Source organism: Alexandromys fortis, unplaced genomic scaffold (genome assembly GCF_014885135.2).
Source record: "Alexandromys fortis isolate MF-2015 unplaced genomic scaffold, M_Fortis_MF-2015_v1.1 scaffold_195, whole genome shotgun sequence".
In the NCBI taxonomy this organism is placed as follows: domain Eukaryota; kingdom Metazoa; phylum Chordata; class Mammalia; order Rodentia; family Cricetidae; genus Alexandromys; species Alexandromys fortis.
In genome coordinates this window covers 1,343,742-1,350,425 of record NW_026068105.1, presented here as the reverse complement: position 1 = coordinate 1,350,425, position 6,684 = coordinate 1,343,742, and positions in this window count along the sequence as shown.

Here is a 6,684-nt window from a genome sequence, read left to right as displayed (position 1 = left end):
AAGATTCTAGCCTAAGTCCGTCGTGGGTTGCAGCTGCCTGGGAGAGCTGAGCATGGCGTCTCTGCTCCAGCAGAGCTGTCGGGTCTCTCTGGGAGCAGAGCAGAGTCTGACCTCACTTCCTCTTCCGCCCAGAATCCTATTCTGTTTATTCCGCCCACCTATCTTATAACCTATCAGGGCCAGCAGTTTCTTTATTACTCAGCCAATGAAATCAACAGATTGATATATGACACTCCCACATCACTCGTCTGCATATAGCCTGGCCTGCTCACAAACTCACCTGCGCTCTTCAGGAAGTAGGTTATTAGATAGGATCATATAGATATCATGAAAGGTGAGATTATAAGAAGGAGTGGGAGTAGCTGCCCAATGAGGTCGAAAAGGCAGGGGTTCATTAGCTGGGTCCAGAGTGGAAGTGGAGGGTTCTTCCGGCTCAGATGGTATAGCCAGGAGCATCTGAGCAGGCGAACAACTTACAAGGACAGAGAGATGGCTTAGTCTTAGAGCTTAGATAGTAAAAGGCTTGGATATAAGGAAACTCCTTCCATTTGGCTGTGCACTGACAGTAGTTAGAAAGCTCCTGTAGAATATTGAGATCAAAGGTACCATTAGGTGGCCACTTTAAACTGTTATCTAAATTGTAACAAAGCCATTTTTTGAACAAAGATGGAAAAGTGTGGGAATCTGTAAGTAGGGTATTAAGGTCTAGGGTTTTAGGGCCTCTAAAAGGCATGCCAGTGTGGGGGCTGGATTGATGGTCTTAGATGGCTTGCTACCCAGAGCTGAAACTATGAAAACCTGCAAAAATGGCAACACCATAGAACTTATAGGGGGACTTCTATAGGCAGGGTGTGAAACGGTGGCAAACAATGCAGGGCTTGTAGATGAGCATCTTCTATCTACAGGCAGGGTGTTAAAGCCAGACTGGCTCCAGTCCAGGCGACTGGGAAGCCAGAGAGGCTAGAGACCTAGCAACCTCTCACAGCAGGGACCACTGACAAGTGGTCCAAAAGAAAACTAAAACGAAAAATCTGAGGCGGGCAGGCAACCCTGGGTTGTCTAATGACGTTTTTGGCTAAGGGAAGCAATCCAGAAATGAATGTCAGCAAAGAGCTCAACTGTAGCTGCGAAGGCCATGGTTGGGGCTGTCCTTCCATTTCTAGGAACACCAGAAGATTTCCAGGAGCTCAACGGTCAATTCCTTGGGTTCAGAGAAATGGTTAAGCTCACCATAATGGGTAAAATCACCAACTGAAGCTGTTGGTATGAGTAGAGGTCACGCTCAGGCAGATGGAACACATGATTGTTGTGGAAAAAATACTTGGTTCTGGATCCCGACCCCAGGAGAGCCTCCCGAGCCTCATGGCACCAATGAAATTACCTGGCTTGAGTGAGAAGGAAATGCAGAACAAGCAACAAACCCATTTAGGAGTTTATTCGGGGTTGTACAGGCCTGGTGAGGTCGGTGTGCAGAAGGAGAGACAGAGAGAGAGAGAGAGAGAGAGAGAGAGAGAGAGAGAGAGAGAGAGAGAGAGAGAGAGCTGAAGATGGTGCATCCAGCTTTTAAGGGCTGCCTAGTGCATGCACACAAGGGGAATGAAGTGGATATGTTATACACAGATGACGGAGCTCACGCATGCACACAAGGGCTCATGTAGCTGTGTCATATGTAGGTGATGCAACCATGCCACATGTGGGTCATGCATGAGGGCTTGTTCGCATATGTGTGGCACTGGAACCTGGAAGTGTCAGTTATATTGTGGCTGAATCATAACAGGATGAATGAAGAGGTGATGGAAAGACAGAGGATCGAGGTAGGTTTTTTGTTTTTAATTAATCTGGGGGAATTCATTTGGGGGTATGCTGAGGTGAGCAGGATTGGGTGCATGATGTGAAATTCCCAAAGAATCAATAAAGAATTATGTTATTTTTAAAAGGCCAATTTTAGTGAGACATATCTGTAATATCAACACTTGGGGAGAATGACTCAGGAGACTTAGGAGTTTGAGCTAACCTTGGCCTAGATAGTAATATATTACCCCAAATGTAAAATTTATCCATGGGCAGGTAAGATGGCTTAATGGGTAAAGATTCCTATCACCAAGTCTAAGGACCTGACTTCAGTCTCTGGGACTCACATGGTGGAAGGAGAGAACAGACTCATGCAATTTATCCTCTGAGCGCCACATGTGCTCCATGACACATGTAGACCACACACACACACACACACACACACACACACACACAAATTATGATAAAAGTTTTGTTTTAAAAAATATTCATGCATAAGCTGGAGAGATTCCTCAGTTAAGAGCATTTGCTGCTCCTCCAGAGGAACAGAGTTCAGTTCCCAACACCCATGTCAGACAGTTCACAATAGCCTGTAACTCTGTAACTCCAGTTCTGGGAAATCTGACACTGCCTTCTGTCCTCCACAAGTATCTTTGCATTCATCACACACGCGCACGTGCGCGTGCGGAGAGAGAGAGAGAGAGAGAGAGAGAGAGAGAGAGAGAGAGAGAGAATAGATAAATATTAAAATATTATTCATGCAATACAATTTATACTTGAAAACTTAAGAACCAGAGGACAGAACATTTGGCCCCTGTGATTCTCTGGCCTTGGTACTGAATCTTTCAGGATTCAGTTTTGGTATATTTGGATATTCCTTTAGTTCTCAGTCCATTCCTACCTGCTGTTCTATAGGGACAGGCAATAACAAAAGAGCAGGTGTGAAGATCAACAGAAGGGAAGGAGTGCAAAAATTCCTCAGCAGACCCTGACTTTACTTCCTTTTTCTTCCTGTGGCTCCCACCTTTATCGCAGGAAAATTAGACCTTTATCAAAGAAAGGCTTTACTCAACCACTCTGGAGTCTTTGCACTATCCAATTAGGCTCTGCAGGCAAATTTGGCCCACAGCCGGTCTGAATCTTAGAAGAATGCCTATAATTCTCTTCCCAGAGCACAGTAGATTGGGAGTTTGGGGGAGACTGCTTCAAGACCATATTGCATTTGCCTCCTTATGTCTCCATAGGAAAGCTGTCGTCATCAGTCAGTTTCACTTTGCTTCCAATCATGTGGGTTCTGATGGGACCCAAGGCCTTCTAATCATTTTCTTCAGAATAGATCCTAGAATATAAAGCCAACCCATAGTGTAAGCAGATTTGACTTCTAAGTAATGGAACATTCTCCAACATACACAAAAGTCCTCAGGCCTTTTGAGGGGAGAGCATTCTTCCTGGTATTTGGGGTAAGGACAACCGGAAGCTATACTTTTTAACTGCTGTTTCCTTTCACCAAATCTGAAAAGTCTTCCATTGTATCTTTACCACTGCATCTGTCCGGCCTTGAACTTAGCCTTGCCTTGTGTGTATTTGACAGCTACTTGCTATAAATTTCACATTTCTGGTACATTATAGCACCTTCTTTTATTTCTGAAGAAGCTGAGCTGAACAAACACATGCAAATTATAATGGGCTGTTTCCTGCCAGCTTACATTGCAGGGAAAGTTCCATTTTCTGGGCTTTCTAATCTCACTGGAAAAGTAGCAGATCCCTACTGCGGTGTGAGAGGAGGCCAGCTTCACAGACAGCAGAGATTGCATCTATAATCCATCACTTAAAAGATCCTTTTTGTTCCAAAATGTGTCTACTATAAGCCCCTCACCACATTAGCAGCTGATTGATTGACTGACTGATTATGTACTGTTTTCTTTTCTGCAGGCTGATTTCAAGACAGGCATATGCCACCACATCTGACTTCAGCTGACCCTTTAAAATCTGAAAATTCAGCCAGGCGGTGGTGGCACACGCCTTTAATCCCAGCACTCTAGAGGTGGAGGCAGGTAGAACTCTATGAGTTTGAGGCCAGCCTGGTCTATAAGAGCTAGTTCCAGGACAGGCTCCAAAGCTACAGAGAAACCCTGTCTCAAAAAACCAGATAGATAGATAGATAGATAGATAGATAGATAGATAGATAGATAGAGCAACAACTAAATAAATAAAATCTGAAAATTCAAAATTTCCCTCCTCACCTTGTGAGCCCTGAATTATATAATGAATTGTCTCTTGAAGGTCCTTGTTACTATTTCCCTGGTTTCTGAGAAGAAAGAACATAGTTTACAAGAGCATTCGTTACTTTTTTTTCCCTGTTGTGATAAAAGCAACTCAGGAAAGGGCTTCTTCTGACTCACAGCTTACAGGTATAGTCAGTCTACTATGGCGGAAGTCATGTCAGCATAATTTGGAGGCAGTTGGTCCCGCTGCATCCACAGTGAGAAAGCAGAAAGATCAAAGCTGTCCTAGTCTGAGACCGCAGCATACTACAGAATGGTGCTGCCCAGATTTTTGTTGATCTTTCCCACTTCTACTGACCCCATCTAGGAACTTCCATAGACATATCCAGATGTTTATGAATCTAGACCCCGTTAATTTGATGGTATTAATACATACAGTAGGGATATAAGTTGCCGACAGTCTTCCATTAGTACATTATTGGGGAGTAATTTATCAATCCTTCTAATTGTTTCCCGAATTTAAAGAGCCCAGTTTTCAATAACAATGTTAAGAAAACCTCACGGGAGTGTTGGGTCAGAAGTCAGGGCCTGATAAAGATTGCATATGTGGTGGTGCTAAAGTTACCAAAAACAAACCTTGAAATAGACAGGGTAGCCTTCTTGTCAGTTTGCTGATTGGGTTGTATTCTAATTTTATTTTACAACATTTTCTAAGAATCTACTCTGCACAAGTCCGTATAATACATCTTGGTAAGAGCTTCTACTCTCACATCTATGTGTCTAAGAAATATTTCCTTTCTCAATTACCAATTTACCTTGGGAGCTCAGTCCAGTGCTCCAATGTGGGTCTCTGTCTCTATCTCCATCCATCACCAGATGAAGGTTCTATGGTGGTATGCAAGATATTCATCAGAGAGTAAATTTTTAAGCATAATTTCTCTATTGATTCCTTAGAAATGCCACGTCATGCACCCCAATTCCACCCCCCTCCCAGTCCCTCCATATCTGCCCTTCACTCCTGCAACCTTCCTCCTCACAAAAGAAAAATTTTAAAAATTAAAACCAAACCAAAACAAACAAAACCCACTTTTTCTTTCTCGCCCTCCCCATTCATCTGGGTGGCATTGGGACCTAAGGTGCACTGTGCAGCACACCCTCCTGTCCCATCAGCTTTGCTTGCCAGTGTGCACTGCAAGGAATCACTGGTCTGCTTCAAGGCCTCTGGCACATCATCACCACCGGACCGTCCCTGAAACTCCTCAAGTTATGAAGCTCCTGTGGGTCCAGCTCCTCAGGCCGAGTCCCTCCACACGCTCCAGGAGGTCATAGGTGGGGTAGATGTTAGGGTGGGCCAACCGAAGACCCTGGATGTGGACCTGGGTGACAGTTGAGCTCAGACCCTGCTTTGGGGCCAGCCCCTTAAATGATGGGTGGAGCCAAGTCTCCTAGGCCCACATCAGCAGGGCCAGTTCTCCCTTGCTTGTAGTGAGGGGTGGGGCCATCTCTTCAGAGTACAAGGGGCCAGCTCTCTGGTGTCCAGGTCATTGCGGCCAGCTCTTCCATGAGACTCGGAGCCAGATCTCTTGTTGCAATGTCCAGAGAGGGACAGGGGCAACTTTCTCAAGGCCAGCAAAGGGCAGGGCCAGCTCGGCCTGGCCCCCAGATTTCATCATGCGTGGTTTTGATGCCCCCTGTGCTAACATGGGCCACAGGCATCAATATAGACCCCAGCTGCAGTAGGACCATGAACTTGGACATGGCTCTGGGTAGCAGTTCAGTTCTAGGTATCACCATGACCCCTGTGGCTGCTCGAATTACCCAGATCAGTAGGGCCCCGGTGGCAGCATGGGTCTCAAACACCACCATAGTCTCAGGTGGCTGACCAGACTCCAGGCATCTGTAGGGCCCTTGGTGGTAACAGAAGCCATGGACATCAACTCAGACCCTAGCTGTTATAGGGCCATGGACCCAGAGATACCACTCAGCAGTAGCTCGAACCTGGGCAACACCATGGTCACAGGTGGCAGCACAGACTACTCAGATCAGCATGGCCCCAGTTACAGCATAGCCCTTAGACACCAACATGGCCCCATGTGGCAGCCCAGACCCTGAGCATCCACATGGTCTTCGATGGTAACAGGAGCCACGGCCATCAACACAGACCCTGATTGCAGTAAGGCCACGCCCCCAGACATGGGTTTCAGCTGCAGCTCTGACCCAAACATCACCATGGTACCGGGTAGCAGAGCAGGCCACTCTGTGTGTATCTGTATGGGCCTAGGCTACATACAGTATGACCCTCAGGTACCAACATGGCTTCGGGTGGCAGCCCAGATCCCGGGCACTGGCATGGCCCTTGGTGGAAACAGGAGCCATGTACATCAACACTGACCCTGCTACAACAGGGCCATGGAGTAGATGCTTCTTTTTCTTGTTTTGCCTCTGCTTCCCAAGTGCTGGGATTAAAGGCATGTGCCACTATCGCCCAGTCTGTAAATGTTTCTTAAATGACCAGACCAAACAAGTTACGACTGTATATTCGTATGTTGTGCCCAGCAGTTATAAGAAGACCACTTTGATCCTCCATGCCTGGAATTTCATAGAGAAATTGCATGGTTCAGCTTCATTGACACTCTGATTGTTTCCGTTCCTAGGCGGGGTGGGGGGG